This window comes from Varroa destructor, unplaced genomic scaffold (genome assembly GCF_002443255.2).
Source record: "Varroa destructor unplaced genomic scaffold, Vdes_3.0 BEIS01000007.1, whole genome shotgun sequence".
Classification (NCBI taxonomy): Eukaryota; Metazoa; Arthropoda; class Arachnida; order Mesostigmata; family Varroidae; genus Varroa; species Varroa destructor.
The window spans coordinates 10485074-10503861 of NW_019211460.1; the positions used below are offsets into that span (position 1 = coordinate 10485074).

Sequence of the window (18788 nt, forward strand, 5' to 3'; positions counted from 1 at the left end):
AAAGCTTTACGTAAGGCTATGTTTTGGGTGCTTCGTTTTATGAATTACATTCCTCTTATTAATACAGGAACTGCATGTATTCCCCCATGAAATTGCAAATGTAATTTACGAGTTTCGACCGTTCCGACAACTTGTTCAATGATCAAAACCCGACAAAGGCTCCCAAAAAGATCTATACCCAATATATTCAGGCGATCAAATCTCCCACGCATGCTTAACAAAGGTGTTACCGGTCTTCGGCTTAAATTCACATTGTGGCAAGCGGATCTGACTAGCTGACTGCAAAGAAGCGGATTTTCCGATGCGAAAGGGAGTAAGCATATGGGATGTTTCATAATGGGAATGAGCGAGGCAGTCCAACCCTGGGTACAACTACACCAACTTTTCCTTTCTTTTGTTGTTCGAAGAGCCGTCGCGTTGACTGGCTCAACCGTACCCGTACTGTACACCGAATCTATTTCTTCGCGTATTTCCTTCTCGGTTTTCCGCTTCTAGTGCTTATTGCCGTCGTGCTTACTCGGCCGAACTGTGCGGCTTCTTGGCCTTATGTCTCATCATAAGGAAGTCATTCATGTTCCCAAAGAGCCCTCGCGTTCCCAGGCCGACTCTTGGGAACTACACTATGCTTTGGCTCCCTGTCCGTCTCCCTGGCAGGGAAGCACGCACCCCGACATATGCAGACACCCTCATATGTACTTGCCCGGGCCTTTTTAGAAGCATTCAGATATCGATGTCGGAATAACGTAACGGTATAATGTGAAATGGTAGTGACATGATTATACTAACTGTGAGATAATGCTTACTTGAGTACAATCGCCTCGGGATGGATTTACATATGATTTTATATGTATTAGGTAGAATAGATACATAAAGACCTTGGACAGTTCATAACACTTTGTGGGCTCACAGACAGTGCTAAGTATACCTATACAAGGTTTTTTGGGTTAGCTCGTACACTAATTCACTAAGTCATGCATAGTTGTGCTTGACAAGCCAAGAAAAATTGAAGCATGAATGAAAATTGGTATTAATCTTTAATTGTTTAGCTATTGTGATGCGTATAAGAAATGCAATATGTTCCTTGATTTGTTTCTTTATTCCTTGCCCTTTTACCATGGGATGAAGGAGCACTATGTTGCCTGCTTTAAAGTAAAGAAGTAACTAAGAACTCTTCCCCTTGGGCTATACGCTACAGTTACCGGGATCTAATAAAAGTCCTTTTGCTGCATAGTCGACTTAGCCTTAACAATAAACTGCTTTAAAAACGTCACGCAATTTCAAATTTTAAGTTGAACATGCTGATAAAATCATATCTTATACAGCAGATTGATGCTCTTTCTTATCGCTAAATAGAAACGCCTCTTTTTTCTCTGATTGTGCGGTTACCGATAGTTAAATATTATATTGAAACCTCCCAGCTCGATATACAAGGCTATTGTTAATTTTTTACTCTTTTTTTTGGACTATAAAAATGAATACGTGAATGACAACGAAGAGCTTTTTGGACGCCTGCTTCATTTTATGTCTTATTCTCAGTACTAAAAATTGCGGAAGCAAACCAAAATATTCGTTCATACTATGCGGAAGAGAGATCTACGGGGTTTAGCCTAAAATTGTCCTTTTCAAGTGGCTCAAGACCTTGTCAAACACGGAAAGACGAATTGTGTCCCTTAGGTTAAAAACACCATTTTTTTGCTTAGAAGGTCGCACACATACAATATCTTCAAGAGTAACAAAAACATTGCAACACTGTTGGTCGTCTGAAAAGTTAAAAGGAAGTGAACGTTGCACAAATAGTATTAAATAAAAATAGTTCTGCAAAACGAAATTATTACATACACTATAAAAATTACGACGATACAGCAGAATTTATAAATAAAATAGACGAACGTAATGCGCCTAGTCACTACCTACAATCTTTCTCAAGAGATTTCGGATAATTTAATTCTACATCAATTAGTCATAGTTTACGCTACTATTCTAAGGGCACACAACGATTTTCTTCACACAATTGCTTATATCAATAAATATTCACAACTATATATAAATAAATATTCATATGCGGGATCGCTAATACCATTCAATGCGTTCAGGATTTTTCATCTCTGTGATACAGATCGACATAATAAGAATGTAAAAAGAAGATTACTCATTAACGGCACATTTTTATTGTTTTTATAGAACTACCACGCTTTGCCGATCGAAAAAGATGATGACCTAATCTATTTCATCTCTTGGTGAGATTATCTACTGACTCTAAGAACCACACTCAACACGGTGTTAATAAGGAGATCAGCGATTTTTTGAAGTCGTATCTGTTACATACCGCCGCCGCTTTGTAACGACGTTGATGGCAACGTTAAAAACATTCGTTACGCGCATGTATATTGTAATCGATGACATTCGCAGTACGTGGCAGCAGGTGTTGCTAACTGCGTCGTATTAATTATACATATGCAGTGTAGGTTCTAAAGGCTTCTTTAATCGGTTTGAGTATTAGAAATCCCGTCGCCCAACTGGTTAGTGCTTGCAGAGCAATATGTAAGATATCCAATGTGTAATTTATTATGTGTCACACTACCTGGTTCGCGTGCAAGTACGCCACGTTCGAAAAAATCACTTTAAACGACGTGTACACCCATAGGTTCTCATCATTAGCTATTCTATCGACGCTGTGAACATTATCTGTTCCTAATATGCGTGTAATGAAAGTAACTGAAATTTTTATGAACCTGCTTGGTTGCTGGCTTTAAAGCTCGGTATGGACATGCCCTAATGGACGGTATAGTATGTTTTTACCACTGTTTGCTTGAGCATCGTCTGCTGCTCTTGTGTATAGCGACAATCGCCTCTCTTTCCTCGTACTTATACAGAATGTAGTAACAATGATAGCACGGTGGCGCCATATGCGCGTTAGATTTTCTGTAGGCGCGACTTGCTTTGACATAGATCCGTATCTTCCTCTCTTTCTACGCAAAATATTCAGATAACTTTTGATGCCTTTCGAAAACTGTGTACACAATAAAGACTGCATACTGATAGGTCAGTTTGCCGATCACAGGAGACAGCAAGACCGATCACGCATAAACAGCAACAGAACACTACGTCAACGAAAAGCGCGCGCAAAAGTGGATGCGCATTTACAAATATTTTCGAAAATAGCGCGCGAAATCGACCGCGTTACCTAACCAAGATCTTGAACAATTGCGTCTCAGTTTAGAATAGATTTCAGGTATTTACTCAAGATCAATATGTTAATCAAGATAAAGGATGTTTTCGGTTTCTGGTTTATAGTGTGCCGGTGGGGCGGAACGTCGGCGTCCCGTTTGAGTTTAACGGTGGTCGCCGCTAATATCAGCGAATAAGCAAACGACTTCTCATAGGATCCCAATGCTAGCGAGCGTGGAGCGCTGGAACAACGTTTGGTGGGGCGTATCTATGTATGCATGTATGTAGCATCACTGAATAGTTCGGTTGATCATGATTGACCCTATAGTTTCGCTGTAAATACATTGCCATTGTCCAGATGACTTCTCTCAACTAATTGCGACCCAAGCTAATATGTAGTAGTTCCCGTAGTAGCGATGGACTGCTTTTTTAAACAGTACACAACATGTTGCTTTGTGGCATATGGGATACAGCTTAAATCCTTTAACAGGAACTCGTTATGCAAAAGGGGTATTAATAGAATTAAATACAAGGTATATATACTAATTTAATATATTGAATTCAGCTTCATTGTATCGATGTTAACACAGATGGCAATCTGAGCCTTTACTGACCCTATGGGATGGGCGCATGCACCCCTATCAAAACGAGAAATCTTCGCTGAAAAACGATCGTATACCTTTGTTTCTTTGGTAAAAAACAAACATATAGACGTCCGTTTATCAGTCCATTTTATTCCCGTATGTGATTTAAAACATGCATAAAGCGTACCAAATTGACCCATTTTAAGTTACAAGCGTTGCAACGTCCAATGCGATGAGAAAAGTTCTAGTAGCCCTCAAATCCAGCTTTTCAAAATCGGGACGCAATAATGTGGATTCTCGGTAAAAAAAAAGAAAGCAAACCTATGTACCTGTTAGTATCTCAAATCTTATTTTAGCACAATTGAAGTCCTGTTTGTTGATGCTATAATTGTTCTTCACATCCAACACCTTCCTGAAGAATAAACGGAGAAAATTTACCGAGATGTTGACATGTCGAGGCAATGAGCCTCTGTTTACCCTTTCCATTGGCCGGCTGTTCGCTTTTTTATCGTTCGAAGTAATGCTAAATTGTACGGTGGCGTTCTAGTATCATAGCCCGCTCGATATTCGTCATTGAGCTTCAGACATCGCGGTGTTGATGATCACGATGATCCTACACCATCAAACCATTACTTTTCGTGCGCTTATGTCGTTCTTCCGAAACGTTTCGCCCGTCCGTTATGCTTGATCGCCTCTCTCACAGAGTTATCCACTCGCCTTACGTAGGTGAATGACTTGCAGTGCACCCTGCTGCATTGTCTTTCTGATGTTCGATGTCGCGCCTGCATCATTCTTTATAAAGCACAACTTAGCTCGGCTCTATGGAGCCTGTTACTCTAAAGAAAAGGTATATCGAGGAGGTGGGCCTATGATAGCGACGGGGCGCACGGGCATGGCCTGCGGATGTTTGCATGAATGTCCTGTCGTTGTCTTTCTTGACGCTCGCGGGAACCCAGGTCACGATAAAGGTCCATGATGATAAGAATACCGTTCCTCCTCATTGTTGCCGTCGTGGATCCGCCCTAGTATCTTGAAAGCCCGATACATGGCTAGCCCCCAGCTGATTTTCGGGCGATGAAGCCCAAGAGTAGAAGCGACTCGGGCGCTACAGTGACGAGTTCTGCTGGTGGGGTGAAGGCTATGGACAGAGACGCCGAAAGAAAGAAAAAATGGAGGAAAAGGAGGTGAGTGCAGGCTCTTGGAGTATGCTTTGTGGCACCCCTACTGCCGGCGGCCAACATTAACCTGACGAATATCATAGGATCCCGTCAAACACAAAGTTCTGTCTATGCTCAGCACTAACAATAGGATAACAAGGGTCTTAGAAAGAACGACTTTACGCTAGTGTGTCGATACAGCAGCAGTCAAGATACGTTCATAAGAAGATTATTTCGGTACGTTTATTGCGCGAAGCATGCCAAGCTGTTCTGACTAGCATAGCCCCAGATTAATTCCCTCTGCCCGGCCTATACTGCACTCCACTATGGTTCAAAATCTACCCCGAACGTAGAAAGGGCTTTGTGAGAAGATTGGGATATACTAAACTTACTTGTATACGGCGACGACAATCTCAACTGGTCGACTGCCACTTTATACTACGCTATAGGATAGAGGGCTGTCCAGCGCCCGGATAGCGCTGGGATAGTTCCGAAGGCTGTGTTTGAGGGGGCGAGCGGACGCCTGCCTTGCTGGCTTAAAAATAAACCCCAACAGAACGATGCTTTGCCGACACTGGCACTGGGTCGGCGGTCCCGGCTAAGCGGCTTCTCAATGTGAGTAGGACCACCGTTAGTCCGACTGTGCTAACATAGTGAAACGCAGGACCCAACAGCCGCCACCCCTGCTACTCAATACGGTGGGGCTCAGCCCCCGTAGTTTGGCGGCCGTTTTGTTGAAAGTGGATGATGGAACAGGATCTAGACGAGTGGCTTGCTAGGTTCAGAAGGAGGGGGGCGAAAAAGTCCTAAAGTTGATGAGTTTTCAGTTTATTAGCCGTAAAGCAAGAAAATGCCGAAGTCCATAAGTGGCTGCCTGAGTAACTGGTAGAGTGTCGAAGCGGCGAAGAGAGAAAACAGAGATCGAATGAAAGAGGGGAGAAAGTGAGAAGAAAAGGAAAGGCCACTATAGCAACCCCTGTGAGCTCGCCTATGTGATCTAACGAGGCACTAGCAACGCAAAGGCATATGATGACAACCAGACTTTCGACGGCCGAAGCTGAGCGAGTACTGACGGCGATGTGATGCGAACAAGTCACGCAACTATATAAGGAATGATGCGAGATCAAGCAATTTAACCTATGCATACTAGTATAATTTCGACACAGATAACTTGAAATAAACGTAATAAGTTTTTTGTGTTCGGCTATAGACGTTTCGAGGGATACAATGAGATCTCTTGGTGAAAAGTTTTTACTGCTTTTCTATCTTGGAACACATCAAATTATAAACTTTCATTTCGTAGGGTATAACGTCATGTAGGTTCCTGGATTTGTTTTAAATTACAATAACCACACTTGTAGCAAAAGTCGATTTCTTGGGGGTATTAAACCTTGATATAAATTTTTTGCAATCCCCTGTTCGTGTTACGTAAATTATATAGGGAATATAATTGCAAGATGTTATTACTGATAGAAGTAACACAGTATTATATATAAAGATAAACCAAATTTTTCTACGGGATTCATACTTGATACGAGTAGTTAGGCAACGCTCGTGCTATAATAGCAAGAATGAGTTTTTGAGCAAGAACGAGGTGTACATTTCTCACAGGTACCTTAATGTAATGTGCATTGTATTTTTCAGCACAATAATAATTATAAGATAGATATGCGATTAAATGCTCTATGAGGTTTAAAAACACAGCTTTTAAAATCACCCAAAAAAAACGAGTTCTTGTTATCGAGTCAATTTTGCAGCATTTCTGAGCAAAGCCTCGCAAGAATACCTGAATACCTTTAAAATATCACTTAAGTTGGACAACTTGTCTAGTCAACGCTCACATAATTAGTATGCGATAAATAATCGTGTATGGGCGCAGTGATCGACACATCGTTGAAGTCCTAGCACACGATACTAAATTCACCTTAACTTTGCTACCCAAGACAATGATCGCTACGGTGCGTTCGGCTTTCTCGAACCATTTTTACCTCTGTTGGGTCGTCCTGCGAACTTTTCCCGCTTGCTACCTCGCTTCTGTTTAATCCCGCACCGCCGTACCATCTCTAACATTCAATTCTACGAAGGGAGATAGACAAAATCTCGCCTTTGCAGAGATCTATCCTTGAAATTGTAGTCATTCTTTAAACAATTCATCATGCCAATGCGTATTCGCTTTATCTCGCTCAAGGGTTCTCCTAGGTAACGGCTTTTATAAAATCGTTGTCTATATAAGTTTACGTCCGTGAATGCTCCCTGCCAAAATCGCGACAGATGTCTCTAATCCTGTAATAATGATAACGCCAATAAATCCGAAATAGATGATCTCTTTTGCCATTTTACTATGGGTAGCAGTTGTTACCTGGATTGACTTGAATGACGTTAAGCTAGGATTTAGGTGATAATATTCAAAAATAATTTGTCAGAAATATGTCGGCAGAAAAGGATAATAGTGACACTGAGAACTGGGCAGGCGGTCAGCATTAAACATGTACGAAGTCGTCACCCCAGATTAACGCCGTCCAAGGTATTACAAAACGTAGTCCAGGTAATGGATGTTTGTGTGAGTGTTTGCTTTTTATCAATCCCCTACGACCTGCAGAAAGGGAGCCCCCTTTGGCTTTAGCTATATTTATATGCATCGAGCCGATCTAGATTTGTTGCACAGACTTAATGATATGCTATTCAAATATCCACAAATAGGCGGTGACACTCTGCGAAAACGTGACCAGTGTCAACAAGGCTGAGACTTCGTTAAGAATGCAATCAGGATTTTCATTTCATCAATGTGAATCCTTTTCGTCCGAATTATTTTATAGTTGAACTTTTCTAGCTGAAGGGAAAAAGAACATCAATATTCTATAGCTAGTAATGTAGTCTTTTCAAGGACTAGAGGAATTCTTTCATTGTTGATTAAGCCGAAATCTTGCATCTATATGAACTTTTTCGTCGCTTACGTCGTACAATGTAACGTAAAATAAGCTGGGTCAAGTAGAATGATGCCGAGTACCGTACATAAGTGCTACTCAATGAGCGCCACATTAGCCCTAATAAATCTAATCTTTCTTAGTTATCAGTCGGGGTGAAGCCTGTTTCTACCTGAAAGTTCGCAATGTACGTGCGGAGCGGAACCATTGTTTATAACAATCTTCTCGCGCATCATGTAATGCGCTATTTCGTATTTCATACAACATCAATTTTTCTATTAGCATCTCGTTTCACATCAGCGTTTTCCATCATCCTGCTCTGTTGTTGGCTATTCAAACCCAGTGTCATCGATTTCAGTCCGGCACACTATTACAGGGAACTAATCACACACCCGTATCATTTGCCAGCGAACTCGAACGCCGCCTTACCTAAAGTGCATGGGCTAGTTAGAGCCTGCCAAGTAGGACAAACGCTAAAGATTACATCATAGATTAGTATCGGATCCTAAATTTACGAAGTTGTACTGTTGCCCAAGGCGTACATATGTAATGGTTAACTTGTATTCTATTTCATTTCGTTTATTGCTAGCTGGCCTTTTCTATCGACCGCAAGCAAATCATATTCGATCCTCGATGGATGACATGGCAAGTGGTAATTGAAGATTTGTTACCGTCTAATAAAACAACGAACAGCGTATACGGCTAGTCGTGGGATATCTTCGAAAATTATTTTTGCCATCATCTAGCTACAGGAGCGATAGCCTGCTAAACCAAAACACAGAATTTATACACACATTAATGTCACATAGCCTAATACTTATCGTACCTTGGCAGGTTGTTGGCCATTAGCAGATTTGTTGAGCAACGCATTGCGAAGAAAGACACGAGCTTGGTAAGGGCCGAGATGTGCGGTGGATGGGGTTCCGAATTGCGGAACCTTCCAACCGAGATAAACGCCGAATGGAATCGGCCCCCGGAGTTACGAGATCCTCTCGTCACTCGTCCCTTCACGTCGGAACTAACAGATCGTCAAATTTTTACTTCTCAAGTAAAACTCTGCACGCCGACAGTAAATATATGCACAGTTGTCCATGAGCGATTCATGGACAATTAGACAACACGCCAACGTCCGTCACCGTTTGTCTACGAAGAACTCAATGTAGCGCAATTAACATTAGGAACTCACCGCTTTCAGGAGACTTATTAATAATAAGATTAAATAAAAATGATGCAACACATGGAGTTGCGAAGTACTAGTCAGAAACCTAAGAACAATGGCAGTAGAATACGTATATATAGTTTTTTTTTTTCACATAGACACTGTCAAAAGCCTAATCGCCAAGATCTTTCCCGTAAATATTATTATTACCATTATAATGTCGGGTTAAAATTATTTTTGATCATTACACCAAGAGACTAAACTCTTTACTCCATTCCATCCTTGTACTACCCCAGCCTGTAAGTTCGACTCTATACAGAGACACCACCGTTAAGGGGTATGGGATAAACTCTGACCGAGTTCGGCCAGTCATGGGGGCTCGCGCGAATGAAGTCATACGCGCGTCGAGAAGCGCAGAAAGAATTCAGCGAAGGTGCTTATGAACCACTTCCGGTGCTATTTCCTGACTACGACATCATCATCGCCTTCTTCCTCGTCACACTGACATGGCGCTGACTGCCGTCGCTGTCGTTATTATTGTAGTAGAGCGGGCAGATTTAAACGCTTCAGTGGACTTCGTGCAATGACACCGTGCCTAGAGCACTCAGCGCTTGTCTCATTGGCATGACGATGTAATCGGTGTTCCCATTTGGGACCGTCGAGGCAATCGAGCGGACTTTTTTCTTGAATGTTTGATCGATACTTTCTTGCTGCTACGTAATGTTGAATATCGGTGCCTTCTAAAGACGGTGTCGGCCATATCTATGACAGACAAAAAGGGGACGGGACAGCATTTACAACTGCCCTAGCGTTCGATGTAGCTACTCGGCAAGCCTGACTTTTCCGCAATTACTGAAATGTCATAGGAATGAAATGAATACGAAATCTGAAGTCTCTATATATTTTGGTCTTCAAGCCAACAGAACAGCCACTTGTTGACTGACCCAACGACATCAATGTTTCAATATTAACGACGAACTGATATCGAATATATTTTAAGAGATCTTTTGACGATTGTCTAACTTAAACATGAAATCATTTTATGTTGTTACATATTATTATATTACCATGTGGTATTGGCCTACTTTTTTTTTTTTTTACTATTTAGACTCTTGTACGCTGTGTATTGTTTTTGTCTTTTTGTTATTGATTACTCTTCTTACAAGCGTTTATCACACTGTTATTTCTATTATCCTCTTAGTTCGGTATCTCGAAGAACCTTCAAGCAATACTTATATTTGAGCTACTATAGCAAGTGTGTGTTTATAATATTGACTGCTAAAAAACAGGCCATTCAAGCCAGAGGACTCAGTCAGTAGTACCCTTGTGCTCATAATATGATACCCATAATTCATGGGTGGAAAATTATTAATCTCCAATCCTTCTCAGCCTCCTAAGTGCAGTCACGCGTAGCGGTGTTCACAACCAGTCTGGCGGATCAGCTTAACTGAACTGTTCCACTGCATTTTCTATCCTTCCTTTTCCTTCAGGCCCACTGTCTTCGTGTATATCTTTAGTAGTTGAGCAAATCCCCGCACCTCCCGTTCATACATAAATACTAGAACACAGACGAGCGAACCTGCCACTCCTCGGCTCTTTTTTTAAATTGTTGATGTTTTTATGGAGGCTTACGAGTGGCAGCCTTTTATTTAGTAGCCTAGTCAAGGTACACTCGTAGAGACGAGGTTGCGCATTACGTAAAATAGCTCTAGTAATGGTTCTGGTTTTTCAGTTTACTTCTAGGAAACATCAACATTTCTAGTTGAGTACTACTCACCAAGAAGCGCTCGCCGGTATCTAACATGTGTACACGGCCACTCAGTGACAACCTGAATTTATCGGCTCTCCGATATGCCTATGTTCAGATCTCGAGGTTGACCGCATCGTATCATTTATTTATCATACGGCCATATCTAGAGTTGAGCTGGCAAAGTCGGACCCTGAGCGTGATAAGAAAGAGACATACAGAAAGAAACGAACTCGAAGCCTCGATACTATTTGGAGTGGGGTAATGTCGAATAGATACCCCTGTCTAGAGTACTAGCCGATGAGGGTAAGCAGCTTCAAAAGTGTACCGCTTAACGTTCGCTGTTGTAACAGCAGCGGAGTGACTCATAAGTAGAAGAATCACCTTTTCTCCCCGTTCAGATCTGTCCGTTAGTCGCTAATCCCAATTGGCAGCTTAGATATTGCTGGCTACTATGCAAACGTCTTTTAATCCATTTTAATTCGAGAGCAGGCTCAACACGCTCGGCTCCTACTGCGGTTCGCTGAGCACGAGATGGTTTCATGTACAGTTTGGCCGGATGCCTTATTACCTTATCCGGGAATGGCGGTGAGCGATGCTCAGGTCTCAAACAGCGGTGTCGGACTAACAAGGGCGCGACAGAAAACCAAAGTATACCAGAAAACACGGGACCAATAGTGGGATGCTTGCTACAGTCGGCAGCACTGCCTGGGGCGACGTTTGCTTTGAAGAGGGGTGGATTGGCCCCTTGCGGAAACGAAGTGCGGCATCGGTGCAGCGCCTTAAAGGCGCTGAAAAACTGGAGACTGACTTTAGTAACTTGAAAGCACTTAACCCTAAAACAGGTTCATATGTATGCGCTTGGGTGTAGGTAGAAAGCAAAAAAGTAAGTTGTTTGTTTGATAGTTATTTTTCTTTACTTACCATTGAAATCGTTTGTTTTAGAAGAATGCTAGTTTTAAAGCTCTACCATATTCAAAGGGCTAACTAGTTTTTCGACGCAGATTGCTATTATATTTCTAAATGTACATCGAGTCCAAATGCCGAAGCGTTACAATAACTTTATTTGGCTTGGTTGAGCTCGATATTATTTATTGGAAGTTATGCCCAAGACATCATCGTATTTCTGTAAAATATTTCTGATATTCACATTATTATAATAATATATTTTCTTATATTTCTTCATAAAAATTCTACTTTATGATAATAATAATAATAATGCCAACAAAGATGACTTAAGAGCGTTTAAGCTATCGGTAATTATACGCTGACGGAAATTCCCTCCCTCCGCTATTATCATTAACGGGGACCTTTCTCGACTTAGGAGCATCAAAACATTGTGAATACTGAAGCTCACTTCTTCATACAGACGCTTGCCTGAGCCCCAAAGGCTACGCAGATCTGTGGGACTCCCACTAACTGCTGCTTCTATCACTAAAGTTTTTGTTGGTTGCTGTTATTATTATTATCATCATCATTGTTATGTTTGTTTTTGACGTTGTCCGTTGTATACTTTTGTTAGCGTGCTGTTTATAGCTATCTTACTAAAGAGCGAGAATCCTCGGTCACGGAGCGCCGACGCAATCGGCAGCGTCAGAAAATGGCAGAAGCAAACACAGACCGTAAAAGAAAGTCACTACGTAGCCGGAGAACAATAAGCGCTCCTTTTCACAGCTCTGTTCTAATAGTAACCGGTTGCTATTTATGGGAAAAGAATAAAGGACGTCCATGTAACAGGGTTAACAGTGTTGAAACGCGTATGCCGTCCAGAACGTGTGAGTAAGTTCGCTCGATTTTATTCTGCAGACACTTGCTGGTCTAGGCGAACTTTTTATGGAGTCGTAATGTTATAATTCAACTTAGAATTATGCACTTCCTTGAATGGATCGTTATTATTATCACCATGGCATTGGTTCATGATGTTATTACTATGGACGAAATGAAGACACTGTTTTGTACGAGTATCTTATCTCTTCTTAAGATGATCGGTCGTCAGCGATCGTTGCGTTTCATTTAGTATGGTACATTATTCATGGACTTTGATGTGTTCACTGTTGACTGTATCAGGGGAGAAATGGATAAAGTATTTTTCACAGAGAAGCATTAATGAAAATGTAACATTAATATTCTTAGTAAATAGTATTGAAGTTTTAAGAGTGGCTTGAAACAAAATTCATAATTAGTCAAATCAAAAAAAAAAAAAAGACAAAAACAAAATCGACTATCACCGCAATTCATAGTCTTTCCAGCGCTTGCGAGATATGCAGTTACGATCCATTTGATATCGCTAACTGTGTGAAGTATCAATTTGTATCAATAAAACTTATCGAGGAACGTGAAAACCGGTGAAGTCCTAAATGGTTTTCCATGCTGTCAAACTACCTCAAAAATGTTACAATACTGTACTAGAAAAATCTTTTTTTTATGGGAACCGTTCAGATGACAAGCTTCTGTCAGTATTTCATTATAAGCACCTTTTTTTTTTTTTAGCAGCCCATGTACGTATAGCACTTTTCGCCCAATTACCGACTGTCACAACAGCATCATCTGATTTCTGGGTTTCAACATCTGGTTTCTGGGTACCGCTGTAGAATCTAACAAGAGTAGTTACCTGCTTAGGAACGCTCCTCTCAAATATGTGGAAATACGAATTTTCTGTAGCTGTGATTCAGTATTTACACGAACATCCTAGCGACAATGGTGCCGTTAATGGAATAATCCATTCTAAACTTGAACCAATACAACGGCCAAGCCTGGGCACAAATACAACATTCATGCAGAAGCACAATGGTTAGTTAAGCTGTTTCGGGTTATTCAAGGAATAGGAAACATCAACGTAATTATTTGTTCTCCGAGGTGTTTTCACTTTTTTCACAGTACAAGGTCTTTGTATCCCCGAACGCCTCTCCGAGTATAGTGCTGGGTTTCAGTACCTGTTTCAGGGTCGGCAAAGTCCTAAAAAACTGTTTACGATATAGTACTTATTTCATTGAGCTATTTTAACATGAGCCTTTGAACGGACAAAATGTCGGAACTAATTTTTTGTTTAGTAAACAGCTTTAGAAATGTTTGCGTGAATTCTACAAGATATCGTACGTTAGAATGATAATACACAGTATCAATTGTGCAACGGTGGTTGTTATGCATTTGGCTTTCCTACAGTAAAGAAAAGTACTGGTGGGCAAAGTAATCAGGTTAAATTTAGACAATCATTTCAATTCAGCAAATAATATTTGCCCCGTACCGTAATGTATTGGGCGTTTAGCTCGACGACATCTAATTTTCCATCAGTCGAGTAGCTACGTTCGATCCTAATCACAGCGTGGCTATTACAGGATAGGGAAATGTGTGCCCGCGCATCTAGCTATGGGTATGAGGTTGTACACTGCTCACTGGACACTTCGTACACCTCCAATAAAGTTATCGTATCACCAGCCCCTAGAGATAGCTGCTTCGCTTGAATCTATCGTGAAATGAAGCCTCCCAAGTTTACATCCTCCAGGGTTCTTTTCTTGTGGTTGGAGATTAATGCCCCAATAAAATGTAGCTTATCTTCTGTACTCTGTCACTGCTTTCCGTAATGTTCTTCGAATCTTCTATTATCTGAACTAGAAATTGAGAGCGCACTATATCTCTAGCGCACATTAAGCGAAACACCCGCAAAAGCGGCCGCCATAAGCTGGTACGTCAGTGCAGTGCCGTTGCCATCGAGACGCTAGCCTTACTAAATTTATTCCGCTTGTGGTACCAACAATAACAGTGTTGTCGGCTTCGTAGGGCGTCTGCTAATCTGGAAAATTCACGGTTACGAGCCCACTCATTGTTATTTGCACGTTAGAAACCGATGTGCCGGTGTTTTTTATTTGGAAAGCTAATTATCTAGATAATCATAGCAGGTACAATACACAATAGTTACCAATAGTATATTAAACGTAGTATATATACTAAACACCAATTCATTTAATATATATCAATTGTGATCTTGGAGGTTACACGCTGTTGACGTACATAAAAAAAAGACGTAAAACTGACGTAAGTAGTTAAAAAAACACATACATGCTTAAAAAGCAAAACCTGTAGCTTCCATTGTAGAGTGCAGTAATAGAATATGTTGGTATCCGCAACACTATGTTAAAGGAAGTAATGTTCTTTTAAGAACAAACACAAAAACCAAGCTTGGAGAGATGAGACACAAACTTCCTCTGAAATTCTGGCATCTGGTGCTCGTAGGAATCTTTCATCCAAATGGCGCCCGACAATTCGAATCGTGTAGCTATACTAGACTTGAGGTTTTTTTTTTTAGACAAACAGTTCAAACAAACGAAATTGTGTAGCATGGCACGATGTTGATCTGTAGAATATGGTAGAAGAAAACGGTGGAAGTCTTATTTTTACGGCTACTTGGGTAGTTTTTACCCAATTTGACATTTTTACTATCATTTTACTGTTTCTCCATTTTAATATACGATATTACGCAATTGTGCTCATTTTAGCGGCAAGACGTAAAGTATTAAATGTTTAGAGTTCTTCTCGTCCAGCATCACCGGTAGGGATTCCATTAGGCGGGTAGCCCTGAATACAAAACGTAGTGCGCTCAAGCTCAGATTCGAACCTATAGTATCGAATGTAGTATCTAGTTTACTAGGCAAACACGTTACCTACCGCGTTATCGCAACGTCTGAGTGTAACACAGGCACTAAACCGTTCATTGCAAACTGTCTGTAGCTTTGCTCTCTTCCACTCTGACGCATACTCCGGGATCTTATTCCCTTGATTTGGTCCAGCGTATCCCCTACTTCTGCTCTTTTACTCCGTTCAATTCTTATGAGCAGCGGCAGCAGCAGCAGCAGCTGACCTGGCCTGTACAGCGTGAGGCGAAGGCTAGTAGGCACTACGCTGGTGCAAAAATAGCTGATTACCGACCTTGCTAAACCTTTTTACCGTCGGCTACCTGAGACCTCGAACACCTCGCATTACCGCTTCTTAATACTCTAACAGTCTCCACTACGTCCTCCAACAGACCATAGTGAGCGTAAGGTAGCAAGTCACTCCTAGGGTCTCGAGCCTTCGTGCGTTCTGCACGTTACGCCGTTACCATAAAAACCTTTTGTCTGTTCTGCTGCTTGTCTGGCTATGCAATTACTGGAGTCGATGGACCTGAGCTCCAATCTTGATGGGGGAGACGATTTTTAGACCACCCACAATAACCTAGATGCAAGTTTGCTTCCCCAGCGGCCACCAGTGAACTAGAAACTCTAAGCCTAACTTAGGCGTTTCACTAACGGGAGGATACAACAACCATGGCAGACGTTGATACAAAGTTCGCGTTCGCAAGCTATATTATGCCTGGGAAAGAATATGTAGATGCATTCCATGTCCATGTCTACAGGCAGAGATCTGTCGGGTGCAAATTAGGACAAAATTGTAGCAAGCGTTTTTTTTTTTTGTATGGATATCTATCAGCATGTACTTACAAGAATGTCAACACATTAATTTGCACTTTAGAGTGACTTGGATATCTTAGAATGGCTCTTATCTATAACAAACAAGCGTTACATTAGGAAAAATGTGCTACGGACACAGAAGCCTAAAAGCTAGTGTAACCAAAAGCTAGTTTTTTTTTTTTAAATCATATCGTCGATAATTATGCTTTTGTTCAAATTTTCAAGTAATTATTCAAGGTTTAATAACACGAGTAATACTTTGTATCTGTATAATATCTAAAGGCAGCGCCACCAACAAATCAATGACCTAGTATTATTTTTAACCCGGTAGATGGGTTCGTAATCAACTAAATAATATTAAAAAATACCTTTTAGTAAATGTATCTATTTATTTTACAAAAGAAAGAGCCTGGAGTGGACAAGTTTATTCCGCAAAAAGTCAAACAGCGCGAGGATGTCGTTCGGAAGTAGCTAGGTAGGAAATGGCTTGCCAACATTATTTATAACGGTTTCCGAATAATCTGCATTTAACCTTACTATTTGCACACTTACGAGGTGGGCACATATGATATAACTGGTTTATGCAAACAAACCTTATACACCAACAATTAAATAAATGCAATATAACTACGTAGCTTTATTCATTACTGTACAATTAAAGATACAAGTTCCTTCAGTTTTCTTATAAAGATATTGCGTTGTCAATCGTGTTCAAGTTCGAGGGAAACTTTTTAGACTGCATCGACTAGAACCTATGCCCTCAACGGGAATTATGTCACGTTAACCGTCAGTATTTCACAATACAACAGTCAACTAAAGCCCGTTTGACTTTACTAGGACCAGCTTGTCACACTGGGTCGGACACAAGGTCTGTCCGCGTTCGGCATTTAGTAGCAGTGCCTTAGCCTATACCGCTTCATTTCCGGCGACATCTAGCTTACTTCGATATTAGGCTGATTGTACATACCGAACCGAGTTGTAAGCGAAAGACGTTTGTCCACTACATATTGAATATATATATCCATGTCCAGTACTTGACAGTACCGAGTGGCGACTAAGCGTCTCGGAAAACTGCAGTCCGGAATCGGAACAAGACTCAAGCAATCTGCTAATGCTTACACGTTCCTCGCGCGCCTAGGCGTCCTGCCAACGACCGGAAACGGAAACCAGCCAGGCGTCCGCTCGTCTGTCCATCTGTCTGCCCAACACAGCCGGGGAGACATCGTTGGCTCAGAGTTCCGGACGTAACTACATACGCCAGTGTTGAAAGCCGGTGCTAGGTGGGTGGGTGGATAAATTTAAACATTTTTGTGGTTGACATCATTGAATTCCTCGTTTATTCGTGCTTCGTTTTATGTTAGCTGAGAAGCGTATAGTGCTGGTCTTGGCCAGATAGTAGCAGTTACGGGACCGGGTTCGGCTCTTCCCACTCCATCTCCTGGTGGTCACCACTGGTCTGTACTAGCGCAGAGTGCAACTGCCGCTTGAAGTACAAATCCAGATGCACTCACACACGTAAAGTGACACGCTGACTGACGAATGGCGTGGCAAGCGCAAAAAGGCTCGTTGGACGGGACGACAACAGGAAATGTCACTTCTGGAAAAAAAAAAGAGAAGGAAGACTCTCTACAAGTCAGAGAAGGGCAGGACAGGGCGGGAAAGGTGGACAGGTTATGCCCACAGATCAGCTGGGCAACTATCGAAGCTAAGGGAATAACATGCTCAGCTCAAGTCTGGTCCTTGAGAGTGGCATAGCCAATGGTGGAAAAAGTGTTCGCATGCAGCGAAAATAAGCAAACATTTTCTAGGGACCTTCATGTTATTTATCATAACCTGGACATGTTATACTTTACGGAAGCTGTGTCGGCTCTATAGTAGTATCAATAATTCAACGTGTCGCGTTGTTTTCGCGTAGGGCGGTTGCGATTCAGAAGTATACTACAAGAGCGCTGTAGTAGGGGAATCCCAAAGGAGGAGGATATGGGGCATTTTTAGGTTTAGGCACAGACTCCTGCTTTGCCTCTGTAGATGGTTGTGTAGGTTTCAAGGTGTATCTGGCTGTATATGGACCCTCGAACTGTGGGGGGATTTCGAGACGTGCACGGAATCGACATCGACCTCACTCAATCGCGAATTCGAGCGATGAAGAAGACTCAACAGCGCCCAGTCGCTGGAGCGCAATGCCGGTAGATGGGGTCAGGTTGAGCCGTCGCAATGAAATGAACGTCCCACAGTCAGTAGAACGAAGCAATGATGAACCTTGAATTTTGTTAAAACACACATCTATTGAATGTTGTTATTTGACTTTTGTGGAAAAGAAAGAGTACATATTGATTTAATTATCCGAAAGTGATTCTATAAAAAAAAAAAAAAAAACTCCATGTAATCGAAAACGAATATAAATTAAAATCAACATTTCTCGATTTTTTTAGAGTTTTTTAGAGAGTTTTTTTTAGAGTAAAAAACCGTCACTGCGGTACATTCTCCGCTAAATGACGCATTGGATAAATGCTATCCATTCGAGTGTACTTATTGATGAACAAACAATTTTTAGAAAATGGGCACAAAATTTTCGTAACGCTTCTTACCTGTTTCGCGGAGATTC

At 41.4% G+C, this 18788-nt stretch overlaps 2 long non-coding RNA genes across 4 annotated transcripts; one reads left to right on the forward strand and one right to left on the reverse strand.

Moving 5' to 3' along the window:
* Positions 1–2517: 2517 nt before the first annotated feature.
* LOC147754299 (uncharacterized) lies at positions 2518–6108 on the forward strand. The gene is made up of 2 exons (XR_015317268.1): positions 2518–2782; positions 3295–6108. It is a non-coding gene; the product is annotated as an uncharacterized LOC147754299 (long non-coding RNA).
* LOC111254216 (uncharacterized) lies at positions 3707–7030 on the reverse strand. 3 transcript variants are annotated; one of them, XR_015317265.1, is made up of 3 exons: positions 6898–7030; positions 5302–5684; positions 3707–4890 (listed from the first exon to the last, which is right to left on the reverse strand). It is a non-coding gene; the product is annotated as an uncharacterized LOC111254216 (long non-coding RNA). The 3 variants fall into 3 exon arrangements; XR_015317266.1 differs by having other exon boundaries at positions 5302–5715; positions 6898–6984; XR_015317267.1 differs by lacking the exon at positions 6898–7030 and adding an exon at positions 6704–6852.
* Positions 7031–18788: the final 11758 nt, after the last annotated feature.